At 36.0% G+C, this 13,637-nt stretch overlaps 1 long non-coding RNA gene across 1 annotated transcript; it reads left to right on the top strand.

The window, feature by feature from the left end:
* The first annotated feature begins 833 nt into the window (after positions 1–833).
* Positions 834–9,194, top strand: LOC110352099 (uncharacterized). Its single transcript, XR_002400521.3, has 4 exons — positions 834–963; positions 2,857–2,932; positions 7,497–7,613; positions 7,920–9,194. It is a non-coding gene; the product is annotated as an uncharacterized lncRNA (long non-coding RNA).
* Positions 9,195–13,637: the final 4,443 nt, after the last annotated feature.

Genomic DNA, 13,637 nt, shown 5'->3' with positions numbered 1-13,637 from the left:
AGTGAAGATATATATAGTTACACATGTAATCTCTGCAAGCATGTAACATATGCTTGAGCATTTGTGTGTCTTTGTTGTGCATGAACAGGTGAAAATGGCAAGAAAAGTAGCATAATTCTTTAGGAAGAAAGTGGAAGATGGGTATGAGGGGAACATATGTACCATGACAACTGTCTGATCTCTAGAAAAGGTGTAGTTTGGACTCAGATTTGTGCTATTTTCCTTGTATCACTGTTGCAGAAGAAATGGGCTTTCAAATGAAAAGTGCATTATCTGTTCACTGCTCTAATAAGTGTTCAGAGCTGGTGCTGGTGTCCTCTCACCACCACTGCTTCTGAATCCTTCCTGTTAGGGCCCAAAGGCACCTAAGTATCTCAATGGTACACTTCTGCCCTAAATAATATTTTTGTTTTCCTATGCATTTGGTAAGCAATATTTACCCAGGGACGATACAGCCTTCTTAAAGAGGATCTACAGAAAAGCTGGGGAGGGACTCTTTGTCAGGTACTATAGTAATAGGATGAGGGGTGATGACTTCATATTAAAAGAGCGTAGGCTTAGATTAAATATTAGGAAGAAATTCTTCGCTCTGAGGGTGGTGAAACACTAGACCAGGTTGCTCAGAGAAGTTGTGGATGCCCAGTCCCTGGAAGTATTCAGAGAGATTGTATGGGGCTTTGAGCAACCTGGTCTAGTGGGAGGTGTCCCTGCCCATGGTTGTGGTCATGGTTGTGGCTGTGGGTCATGGGTAGGGAACTGGATGATTTTTAAGGTCTCTATCAACCTTAAAAATCATCCAGTTCCCTACCCATGATCAACCTCTCTGTGATTCTGTGAGAAAAAAACTCAAAAGGGGACAATTACAGAGGAGGGATAACTAATCAAGCTCATCAGTGTTATGTGGTTCATCTGTGATAGAGTGAAGATGAGAACCCAGACTACAGAGATTTGGTATCCCACCAGGTAAAAGACAACAATAATAACTATTTTAACTAAAATCTTAAAGTTTATATTTTTATTTTACTTCTCCTCAGAAAAGAAAACTGGCTGTAGATCTGGCAAGAAATACTTCAGCAAATATTACTTTAATTGTCAATGTTGATTCATCCAAAACACATCATGGGAAAGGAAGTATTTGGCTGAATTACTTTCCTCTAGGGCATTCTGAAAACACTGCAAAATCATCAGAATTTTTGGATGCAATGTTTTGAAAATGACAAGTGCTGACTTTATGATTTGAAATAAAGTTTTTTTTTTTTTTTTTTTTCCTTCCTTAAAAAAATTCTACTGAATACATCTTAAAATGCCTGAAGGGAAAATAAAACATTGACAAATTAGAGAAACTGTTTTTCAGATATTTGTGATGATATTTTTCTGCAATTTTTGAAAGCTTTATTTAAGATAGGAATATATGTATATATTTAATTACAATGTTTGTGGAACTTGCAAATTATTTCAATAGCAGGCTGAAAAAATCAATAAGAACTAGAGAGGAACAAAATTCAGATCCTTCCTAGCATTTTATGCTAATTTCAATTGGAGTTAAGGCGGGCTTCTTTCCATGTTATAGGCCAGCCCAACCCAAATTCATGCTTCAGGTACAAACTCTGAACACAGCTGGACATCCACATAATCTAGAGCCCCATGCCACCAGCCTCATTCCATCACACAAGTCAATGCATGCAGATTGTTTTAGCAGTATTTCCAATGAATCAATATTAATTTTAGTTATATTTTGGAAGTATTCCATGGATCAGTTCCAAAGCAAAAAGTCGAGGAGTGCAGCATTACATGTGCAAGTGTGACAAATGGAGTCTGACATGACCAGCAAGAATTAGCTCTGAATAGCCCAGCTTTGTGCACTTTGACAGACTTCCATGACTGCTCTCTGGAGCATGAAATAAGTCTAAAGTATGACTGCAGCTCTGCTAACAGTGTGCATGTTTCACCATAATTTCCTTATCATTTGCTGAAAAGAGTGAGAAATTGTGTCTTATTTATGCTTGTTAAAGAAGTAACACACACTTGTAATTTTTGTAAATATTTGAGGTAAGACAACTTATTTAGAACTTAGAATATAGAAACTGAACTGATCAGAAGTTGTTACACTCCTTGTGAGGAGATTGTCAAAAAAGATTCAATGTTTGGGAATCTATAAATATCAGCTTGAATACCATCTGAGTTCAATTTGTAGATCCTGAGAAGACAACACATTGCCACTGGAAACCAGATCCTTTTCCTGGCTTAATGCTGCAAGTTCTCCAGATGAAAAACTCCTATTGGAGTCATTCTGAGAAACATCTCCTAGAATTTGGTTCCCACCTGCCCGTAAAGCAAAACAAGCATACCAACAATATGAAAACTTACTATCAACAATAAAGTAGAGATTACACCAAGGAAAGAATTGAGTCTTGAAAAACAAGTCAAAAATTCACATTTTATATTGGCTATGTAGGATTGTAGAGGGAACACAAAGTAAGGGAAAGGGACAGCATAGATTTGGCATTTAGAGAATAAGGGTTACATTAATCTAACCTTCTTGAAGAATTATTTGTTCTCATATTTATTTCTGGATAGATTAGAACATATTTTATTTACATTATGACCTCTGCATTGGTTATTACCAATGGTGAGATTCCTGTTTTAAATGAACATAATCAAAATGAGTTAATTAAACTACCATCAGAATATATCTTTGTACAGAAAATATGGAGCAAGTCAAGCTCCATGCAAATGTATGAAGTGCATTAAAGATGATCTCTTCTGAATGTAGTGGATAACCATTTATGGTCAGGTGCAACAATGAAAAGATGTCACAGCTTTAGTTAAGCCAATGTGTTTGTTCCTGAGTTACAGCAGGATTTGTACCAGAATCTGGAGTTGTGGAGTACCTGAATTTCATTTCTTCAGGCTTCATGAACAAATGACAGAGGTATGAATGAGAAACTGTATAAATAATTATGTTTTATAGCTATCTTTGAAAATGTGTGAAAGTAGTTACAGATAATTTGGTACGTATAATCTGATCAGGTTTATTAATGAACTCTTGATTTAATATCTCCTGTGACTTGACATGTTTGGTTGTGTATTTTTAAGGTTTCTGCTGAAAAAGGGACCAACACAAAAGACAAAAAAGCAAACAACAGATAAATATTCATAACTATCTGCTTGTTTTATGGGTAAAAAGAATGATACACTCAGCTTCTGGTCTTGGAGATATTCTTGCTGTAGAAAAGAAACACTAAAGGTAATTTCATTGCTGGTCTGGGGACTTTCTTGTGAAAAAAGACTTCATGCTTCAATACACTCCACCTCTTTTAAGTCTCTGAACTCAGTTGAAAATAAATTATAAATTGCACAGAAATAAGTATAAAAAATCTTGAGGCTGCTGTATGTAATTGGTGGAGAAAGGTCACTTTTTGACTTATGTCAGTGAAGGCGTAAGATTTTTAAACATGGGTCCTGTTCTGTGCAGGATTTGGCAGGATCAAAAATCTAGTTTGGTGAAAATACACATAACATTCCTAACCAAAGCCTGCGTTTGCCCAGTTTATTCATCAATCAACCAAGGAACACACGTATGCATTTTTACAATTTATCCTTATAAAAGTATCGAATAAGTATTTACAGGGAAGAGAACCCTGCAGAGTTAGTTATTCATTATTTTGGGAGCAAAGAAAAAAAGCAAGCTAAACTATAATTATAACCACGGTGATAATGTATGTAGGAATCCTTCTTAATCCAGGCTAATCTTGTTCATGTTCTTACCTACAATAAATATCTGAATGATTTTTGACAAGATCCAAAGTTTTGTCAGTTGTTAAGAATTAATTGAAAAAATTACTAGAGCACAGCAGCTATTTCAAAGGGACTGACCCAGAACCAATTAGAATTTTGTAACAATTGACCATTCACCACAAAACAGTTATCATGAGCTTTGGCCTCTGAAGTGTGGTGTTGGGGGTGGGGGAGAATCAGATTAAAGAAACTTTTAAATTTTTTTCCCCTTTAACTAAAATATCGTTAGTAGCAGCTTTCTCAACACAACTATCAATCAACTTATCTGAGTTTTAAAGGCTATGCTCAGTTTGCAGGAACAGCACTACAGAGTATAATGGATGATTATCCCCTGGCTTTAGATGATACACAATATAGGTTACTATCTTGAAAAAACAGGTCAGACATAGGAACATTCTTTATCAAATTGCTGTTGACAGCCCAAACAAGAGATTGAAGAATACCACAAAAAGGTTCTTTCATCTAAAGACAACAGAGTTTATAATTGGTCATTCTTTCCTCCTTCATCCTCTCCTTCTCAGCAGAAAAAATAAAAATAAAAAATCCTAATGCAGTTTCTTGAACATGGTCAGCACGAGGGTAGACTGGTATACACTGAGAAACAGATTCAGTGTTCAGTGTTGATGTCCAGACGCCTGGGGAGAGGTATATGGGGGGAAAGCCCACGGCAGTCTTAAATGTTGAAAAAGAATAAAAAGCTAGAACTTTGTGCTGGGTATTCAGTCTTCCAGGATGATAAATATATATATATATATATTTTTTTTTTTTAAGGGAAAAAAAGAATCAGACATAAATATTTACCAGATACTTCTATAATTCATAAATGTGGAATATTTTATATCTTTTTATATCTTACTTTCAGCCCATAGTAAATATACATGGTAGGCATGCAACTGTACAAATATGTTTTATCACATCATATATTTCACTCAATACTTTCTATACGTATGCATATAGGTGTAAAACAGAAAGATATCAGATTGAAAGGAATGCTAGATTTAAATATTTAATGTTGAAGGCTTTTTCCAGAGGACCACTGTGTTTAAAATGAAAAAGTGTTATCTGATAGGCTGAATTTCTGTATGTTTCAGGCTCTTATATTTCACCCAGTCACCTCTCATTTAAGTTGCCTTGGGCTGGTTAAGGCATATTTCCATGCAAAATTTGCAAACTTATTTGGAAAATACCAGAGCTGGAAAAATTACTATTCTCTTTGGTGTTTTTCTGTGGCACTTAATCTTTCATGAAGAATAGCTAAAAAAAAAAAAAAAAAATGAGATCAGAGCAATTAAATCACTGTCCTACAAACACTTATGCTTTTGCTTACCCTGACACATGTGAGTAGCTCCACTGAACTCAATATAAAGAGAAATCAATAGAACTGCTCATGTGTATCAAGTTAAATATATGAATAAGTGTTTCTAGATTTGTAGCTTTGAAAAAGTCTACAGTAAGATTTTTACAGATTTTATAAATGCACTTTGTCCTGAAGAAGAATATTCATCAAGGAGGTTCATAACATGAATAAACTTATCCAACCATTATTCTACAATAATACCTAGCTCAGTTCATGTTTCTTCAGCTCTGGCTAAGCATTATGACTAAAAATAACAGAAAAAAAAATCCTCCAAACTTCACAAGATAAAGCTTCATATGAATCCCCTATGCCAGCTTCCTAAGAGGAAAAAAAAAAAAAAAAAAAAAAAAGGAAAAAAGAAGAAAGAAAACAACAACCACAATTACTAAGTGTCTGCAATAAAGTCAAAGCCTTTACAATTTTTTTTATGTATTTAAATAGTCCCAAATCCCTCTCCAGGGACTGAAAAGTATTTGTACTACTTTATAATAAAAATAGAGAATTCTCAGCCCGTTGAAGGATATTGTATGAAGTCTTCACAGTAAATCAGCACAGCTTTGTCAGAGGTTGCTACTGTGAAATAACTGAAGAAAGTTTGTGATAAAACAGAGTCTAAAGGTGCTTTTTTATTAAAAAAAAAAAAATAATACTAATTTTCATGAAATTTCTGACCTCTGTTATGTCTTGTTTTGTTGTATATGATTTTGAATAAAAATCATTCTAGAAGAGTAAAAAATCATTCCTATACAATTCAGGGAGTTCAAAGCTAGGAAAGGACATGGTCTCCTCTGAAGAAAACATTTTGTTGATGCATACAGACATACGCTGCCCTGAACCCCTACTGGATCAGGGAAAAATAACTGCAGAACAAGGATATCTTGGCTTCCTTGTTTATGTGAAGACTCTGTGTGGGAGTCTCACTTAAGTTTGGTTTCTAGATGAGTGTAATTCCAGTCACTTCAGTGGATTTATTTCCAATTCATTTAATATCATTGTGAAAAGAAGCAGACACAAAGTTTGCTTTGGCGCTGCACATCGTGTTGCGTCACTGTCTAGCAAGCTTCCCATTGCACATTTTTTCAAATGGATGCATCTGCCAGCCCAATACAAACAAAAATAGCTTGCATGTGTCTTACGTTAAAGCTGAATGAGAAACGTGATGCCACGTCTATGTTGTTCATTCACCAGTTAAAACCCTAATGTCTTATTAAAGACATCAGAGAAAGTGTGCATGTTTTTTCTTTCCCTCCTAATGCATAAAGGATGGGGTCAATTCCTAAGCAGCTTCCATTCAGAGAGCTTTTAGGAGAAGATCCTTTACTTTTGCATGGACTTGAGACTATTTTGTGCAACTTTGTCATATTCTTCTATATAACATGCTCAATCTTGCATCCGTATCTGGCCTTATTTTCCTTGTCACAACTCAATGGTAGTTAATGAGACAAATCTTGAAAGCCTCAGTTCACGTGAATCTAGAATATCTGTGAGGCTTCAGGGGCTGCACAGTCTCTTTAAAGGTCTTCCTATGACTTGGATGTTCATTTCCCCCTCTCTTTTTATTTAATACGATTCATTCATTTAACCCTAAATGTTCATTTTCGTGTTGCTCTGCTCTTCCTGTGTCTTAAAGCCATTAGATGAGAGCACTTTGACTCTCCACATTGACTCCAAATCAAGCTTTTGAGAAAAAGTCCTTTTGTGTCTCAGTGTTGAATGCAAAGCACAGTTTACAAAGTTCCCTGGTTTTGCTCTTGCTCTATTTAATGCAATGTTATTCCTGTCTTGAGCTCACTCTCCCTCTGTGTTCACTGGACTGTGCCCTCCCAGGCAGGCAAGTAGTCACTTCCATACAAATGTTTCAACTGGAAAATTGACTCAAAACTCAACCTACCACAATAAAGTGGGTTTTGTTTGGTTAATTTGTCTTCTGTGGTGATGTCAGTGAAGTGATAGCTTGGTGGCCAGTACCATTTCTATCTATCTTTCTCTTAATATTTTGTTCTTTGTTTTTTGAAAGAACATTTGTAAACAACTCAAAAATTAACAACAAAATGGTTTCTATGGCTCACAGGTCATATTACTCATGGAAGATGTTTCAAATGACAGCTGCTGCTGCTATTTTATCTATTTACTTATTTATTCATTTTTGTTTGTTTGTTTGTTTATTTTTGTTTTTAGAAAAAGTACAGTGATATGTTTTTATTATGTCATATCTAAAGACTCTAGCCATCCCAAGGAATCAATTGTGGGGCTTTGTGCTCACAGTATAAAACAGATTTTACTGTTCATCACTGTTGATCTAGATAAGTGAGACAAATAGTGTATTTACTTTATTCTGTAGGGGAGGTGGGGAAAAAAGAAAAATTCTGCCAAAACTGGGAATTGAAGTGAGCCTTGTGAAAAACATGAAGTGCCTTGATCTCCAGCCCACCCTCATCCTTATGTTTGCCATTTATAGGTGGGTTTTTGCTTTTCATGAATTCAAGAGAATACTCTGTTTGGGATTTCAATCCTCTTTCACCTACTTTTTGCTGTAACTTATTATTTGGCAGAAAGCTTAAAGGATGTGATGGTTTGTGTATTACTATTTCATCTGACATTGTTCCTCGCTCTCACTATGTCACTATATCACACACTGAGTCAAGGAGAAGATAAGAATGTGAAGGAAAATGAGATTGTTTATTCATAACAGAAAAGTTACAGGCTTTGTCTCAAATTATCACAAACACATCTACCTAACAACATTTCCCTTTTTTTTTTTCAGCCAAGACTACTATTTTACCATCTTCATCAACTTTTCTCAATGACAGACCTCCCACCTATAATAATGACCTTAATATCAAGAGCAGAAGTGAGTGAAATATTTCTTACTGTGTTATGCTAAGGAAGTAACAAAATAGACAAGGCTCATGAGTTGATTCAACTTGTAGCTGCTGTTACTACTTTCTCTTTTACAGTGTTCTTTTTTTATTGTGATTAATATGGAGTTTATACAATTTAGCAGTATGTGATAGAATTTTTATTCCCACCTGGCTCTGTTTTTGCAGGTTTGTGTTAAGGGATGAAAATGTAATGTATTTTATCACAATGTCCTCTTGATGTATTTCCAGTTGTAACAGAGGGCAACTCACAAATAACTTGAGTGTATACAATCTTTTTTTCCGTTAAGTTGAATGTTTAGAGAAATTGTGATTTCCTTAATATTTGCTATAAGAAATCTCCTATTCCCATCTGAATAAGCAGTGTTGGAGGTTTTTGGTTCATGAGTTGTGTTCAGTCCACATGTACACAATAATTCTCCATGGGGGCTGTGCTAATCAGTGGTCATTACTCAGGTGAATAAAGAATTACTGAACCTATTGCTGTGTATGCCAGAGAATATTTATGAATAGGAAATTTGGCTCCCACAGGCATTTATGGAGAGTCTCAGTCTTTGTTTTCCCAGTGTCTCTGCTCATGAAACTCAAAGGTATACATGTACATTGATTTCTGGACGTAAGTGTATACAAATTTCTTACAATGTGAGGGAAGTCACTGCATTGACTGTAGTGTCATAGTACAGCAATGAAGATCCAGCTTGGATCATCAACTACAGAGGAAACATTGCTTTTGGAGAGGTTGTAGAGGACCCATATATTTTGATCATACCAATTCCCTTGTGAATGGTAAGCTAATTCAGAACCAAAGGAAATGGTAGGAGAAAAATATTGAAATGCCACTGCTAAAGAAAGGTGATTTGGGATGTAGTGTGCAGCTATGGACCTGCATGGGAGAAAGAAAGGGCAGAAGCACATATGGCCAATCTGGTAGTTAGAAAATGACATGACATATAGATTATATTCAATAACACAATGATTTCCAGGTGACTCTATTAAACAATTTGATGCTGAATTATGATTTCCTGTATTCTCCCCTAAGACAGTGAATTTTCTGCATTATAAATAACAGGAGAGGGGTCTGTAACTTCCTTCTTATGTCTGATAAAGATAAAATGAGGAAGTTGGGTGAATAACTTTGAAGAAAACATTTATTCCTTCCAACTTAGATTTCTGCAGAAAGAAAGAAAAAAAAAAAAAAAGAAAAGTATTTTAGATCTTTCATTCCTGAGAAACTCTTGCTTCCATAAATAAAACTGATATTTAAAGTTTGGTATGCCACTGATGTAAACTGTGAAATTATTATCTTAGAAATGCAATTTCACAAAGTGGCTCAGCTGCATTTTCAACACCCAAATCCTGTGGGGAACTTTTGTTTGTTTGTTTGCTTGCTTAGCACAATGGGCAATAATTTTAGGTATTATGATAACATAAATAAAACAAATTATAGATTTATCATATCGTAGTTATGAAATCTACTTCTGGATATATTCAGGCCATTTGGCATCATGTCTAGGCTGAGGGGTTTGCTGGAAATTAGGACACTTCTAAAAAGGTTTAGTGGTCTTCGATGATGCAGCAGTTTAATGAAGTAAAATATTTTATTAATTAGAAAAAAAAATAATCAACCCAGGACTTATGTGTAAGAAAATTTGACTTCACCCTCCAGTCAATTACTTCTTGCATAAATGAGAGCAGAGTTTGGGGATTAGTGCAGCTGTAGTTCTGCTTGTCCTTGGGGCAGTTCTCCAAGGTGATGTGGAGCAGGAACACTCCTCTCACACTCCTCGTTCTGAGAGGAGCAGCTGAAACAACCATGCTGCATTGCTGATGAGAAATCAAATGTTGAACAGTTGCAAACAATCCTGATGTGCTTCTCTGAGTCTTTTTGAGCTTGTGGCTTTCTAGCTGCTCAGACTACCCTGTTGCTGGAAACTTCAATGACTAGGAAGGTGGCAGTGACTTTCCTTGCAGAGGAATGTCCATTGGCAAGCTACTTCTTTCAGTCGATCTAGAAACCCACCATTTGGTGAGTTGAACACAGGGTGAGTTCAAGCACAGATGAAGGCAATGTAGAATAACTCACCATATTTTTATATGATTTTACTAGTTTCCAATTTTCCTGAATGCTTCAGAACTATGAAGAGCTTGAGCTCTCAAACTGATGTATAGGCACCAGCAGAGAGAACCTCAGGTTCTCTGTAATATTATAGTTTGAACTAGCATCATTATATTCTGGATTATTCATTATCTTTTTAGTAAATTAATTTCATGCCAATAGACTTTAGTATACAATTTAAAAAGAAAAAAAAAAAAAAAAAAAAAAAAAGAACAAACAAAACCAAAAACACCTCAGTTAGGTTTTTGATGTAGATGAAATATTGGGAATCTTCATATTAGGAAAATAGCCGATTAAAGTCTCCTTCTTCCCCTTTTACCTTATTTGGCTCACTGTGCATAAAAAGTCATCTGATACTCAAATCTAGCAACTTTGGCTATTGTTTGCTTTTCTGGTGGGATTAGCGGGTGCCTCAGAGATCTGAGAAAGGATTCAATAAAATCAGTAGAACTAAATATCCTCTGGTATTTTAATCTAGCTGTGGTGACCAGTTTGTGGAGTTCAAGGTCCAAATTCTTCTTCTTAGGGGCAACTTAGTTAAGTAATTCCTGTGTGAATGAGGAGGAAGAATGTGTTCCTGGTGTATTCTCTCCTTTTCAAAGATAAATGTCTAAATCATCCTCATTCCTGCTAGAAGATGGCAAAGCAGGTGGGTAATTCTCTTTCCCTTGTTTTCTTCCCTTCTTGCTTTCTGAAGCTAAAGATCATCAGGTTTCCTGACCATTTCTGAGGAAAAAATTCCCCCAAAAGCAAATGCAAGCTATGAGACCAGAGCAACACTCGGAGATGCAGTGAGAAAAAGACCACGCCTTCCTAATGAGCTTCCATTAATGGATAATTTATAGTGCAGATAATGAAAGTATTGATCGGTGCTCTTTAACTTTGAAATATTACATTTAGCTCAAGGCCATAAAGATTGTTTATTATAGTGGTGATAATGACACTCTGTGGAAGCAGGAAAGCTTGTTGACATCTATGAGTTTCCACAAAAAATAGGGGAGAAGTTCTGAAAGGTCATCAAGGTCTGGAGGACTGGGGATTATTTTCACAAGAGAATACTGATGGTAATTCTATAGAAATTGCTTATTTGATCCTGATTAGGGACAAAAAGAGGAGCTGATAAGTATGGCATACCTAAGCATTGAGGTCATATGTGAAGGTACAAATATGCTCTGATAAAGACTGGCATCTCATTTGGAAGAATCTTTTCCATTTGCAAAGTATCCTGATATGGAAATGAACATTAAAATCTGGGGTCCCTGGATCTGGAGTCTTTAGAGCCCAACGCCCTTACATGTTATCAGACAGCTGGCTCTGTTGGGCACTAGCATTTACCTTCACTGTTTGACGGGTACAAAAATGGGGGGATGCCATTTATGTAAGCTCAAATGCAGGCAGCTGTTTTTGGCAAACTGAATCCTTCTGCTTCTGCTTGCCAAAGAGCATGAATATTTCTCTGAATTATCTATAAAGGGTGCTGGGAAAGTGCATCCACTGGTGTTTGTAAAATTATATGAAATTTAAACAGATATGCTATTAGTATAGTTGGCATTGAACAGAAATGTTTCTATTAAACTTAATTGATGTTTTCAGAAGATATATTTGAATTCTCAATATTTTCCCTAAATTACATACAGCCTAATAATCAGTGTTTTTCCACCATCTCCAATACACTCAACAGCCTGTTGCAGCCATAGTATGAAATGGTGCAGCACCTGACGTTACTGCAGTCCCCTACTGGTGGAGAAAACTGGAGCAGACTGTACACAGATAGGGATTGTGCTGGCTGTAAACTGGGAATTGCTAGATTTATTTCCATCATGCAGTCTCCTAAAGTTTTGACATCTTCATCAAACTAATGAACAAAAAAGTGACAGACGTATTGGTTCACTAATATTAGGTTACCAGTCTTTTCCTTAAGTCCCCATTAATGCTTCTTCCTTTGCCTGCTAATGCTAGGATAACAGATAGCAGCCAGACTTTCTGGCTCTACCATGTGCAAAACTTCTAAACATTGGGCCATTTTTGTCTCCCACTGCACTTTGCTATAAAACCACAAGGTTAACACGACCTTCTGGCCCATTCCATTTTGTGTCTTGTTTTGAGTCAAGCTTTGTTAGGGACAAAAATCTATGTTATATTCCATCTGATCAAAGTACTTCAGATGAAGACATGCCATCTGTATTCATTTAGTGATATCTAAGACTATAGAGCATTACAGTGGTATTTTGTACTTAGTATTGATTGACTTCATTTGTAGCTATTATAGACACCGGACACTGTTCACTTTTAAATCTGAGCGTCAGATTTCCCATCTACAATCTCCAGGCACTCTCTTCCCACTCCCTTGCTTCCATAGCAGCTTTCAAAGGCTCTGTTTGAAAAAGCTTCCTTTAAAATAATTGAAATAATGTAGCATGTTATACATTGCATTCTTGTCACAATTTTCTATACTGTTATATTTGTTAAATGTCCTAATGCCCCTGTGGAGGAAAGGTGCTCAAATCTATAATTTACTCCATATCTACCAGATGACTCTGTTTGCACTTTGTTGCTATTATTACTAGTAGTTGTAGTTTTTGCATCACTACAAAGTGTTGTTACAGATCAGATCTCTATTAGCTAAGCACTGCATTTTTGTTCTGTTCTTGTTTAGCTCCTCCTTCAGAGTTGGCAGCATGACCATATCTACTTACATCTTTATATACATGTAAGTGGGTTCTCAAAGCCATCTTCACTGGCAAATTTTCAGATGAGTTCTGGCCACGGTAATACATGTCAGAGGTAAAGAAAAAGATAATAGCTTCACACTTTACAGCTAGGCAGACCTGAACATGGGATACTTTCATCAGATGTGGATTTTGAACTTGGGCAAATCAGCTAAAAATTTGATCTATTTTCCTGGTTATACCTAAGAAGATGAAACCAACTGGTTGTGTTAAAAAAAATATAAAATTAATCAAAAGTTATTAATGGAGTTTATTGCTGCTGCCTGTTACCTTTAGGAGAACACTCTGCAAAGGTTAATCAGAAATTGGCCTGGCAAAGGACAAACCAAGGTATAGATAAGTGGATAGGTTTATTTCTGTTCAAAAAAAAAACAAAAACAAAACAAAACAAAACAAAAAATCACCCACACTGGGAGAAAAGAAGTGTTAGGTCCAAAAGCACCTATCTAAAGTGTCAAAATAATATGATAAATCTAGCATAAAAGCTTAGAAATGATAGTGTCTCTGTAATTCCAGACAGGATTTCTAGCACCGACACTGGGGGGGTCCACAGTACCTGAACCAGCAAAGGCTTGGAAGTTGTTACAGCGGGAAGTGTTTTATAAAACCAAAGGAAAACGTAATTCCCAACAGTAACAGGAACAAACGGATGGTCTCAAGACACTCAGCACATTAACTCCCAATTCCAAATCAGTGAAAGGAATACAGGATTCCACACCCTCCTCTCTATCCTTACTTTTGGGAATAACAGATATTTC

Source organism: Anas platyrhynchos, chromosome 4 (assembly GCF_047663525.1).
Source record: "Anas platyrhynchos isolate ZD024472 breed Pekin duck chromosome 4, IASCAAS_PekinDuck_T2T, whole genome shotgun sequence".
Taxonomy (NCBI): Eukaryota; Metazoa; Chordata; class Aves; order Anseriformes; family Anatidae; genus Anas; species Anas platyrhynchos.
Note: the sequence above shows the minus strand (reverse complement) of the source record. Positions and strands in the feature narration are given on the sequence as shown.